The sequence below is a fragment of the Triticum dicoccoides genome, chromosome 7A, assembly GCF_002162155.2.
Source record: "Triticum dicoccoides isolate Atlit2015 ecotype Zavitan chromosome 7A, WEW_v2.0, whole genome shotgun sequence".
Classification (NCBI taxonomy): domain Eukaryota; kingdom Viridiplantae; phylum Streptophyta; class Magnoliopsida; order Poales; family Poaceae; genus Triticum; species Triticum dicoccoides.
In genome coordinates, this window is record NC_041392.1 from 84793690 (window position 1) to 84794393 (window position 704).

A 704-nucleotide genomic window follows, 5' to 3' on the forward strand; every position below is an offset into this window, starting at 1 on the left:
GTGGAGACTAATAAAAGGATCATGGAGAGACAATAGCCTAGGTTTTTTTAGTTAGACAATAGCCTAGGTTGATGAACTATGTCCTAATCAAACGAAGAAAAATGGCGTCAGCTATGACCAATTGAATTTTTATTAAAATTTGCCATAAAGCAAATGCAAAAACCAACTACAGGAGGGGATAACCAATGCAGACCTTGTCTCACGGTTTTTTTGTTAGATTCTACAGATCAAATCATATAGATTCTAAAGGCACAAGTGTTAATCTAATCTTAAAACACAAGTCAAGGACTAAGTAATGTAAATGAGAGACGAGACGATAGTAACCTAACCATTTTTTCCATCCCCTCGTTGCCCCTCGTGTTTGCTATGTGACCGGCAGATTTGTTGTGCGTCCGTGCAAACTGTGGATTGATAGATAGGAAGCTGCACATCGATGGATCTGGAGCTGCCCTAGAAGCTCCCCCGTGGAGCAGCAGGCGGCGGACGACCGGGCATGAGACATGGATCTCGTAGTAGCCAGGAACCTATGCGTGCGTGCGTGCGGCTAATTTTTTTTAAATAATACATTTATTTTATTAATTTGCACAAATATTACGCTGAAAAAATGATTTTCAAAAATAATACACGGTCGGCCCGCTGCAGGCCGACTGGGCGTAGTCGGCCAGTAGCAAGCCGACAGCTGGCCCGCCTGCCACGTGTCGCGT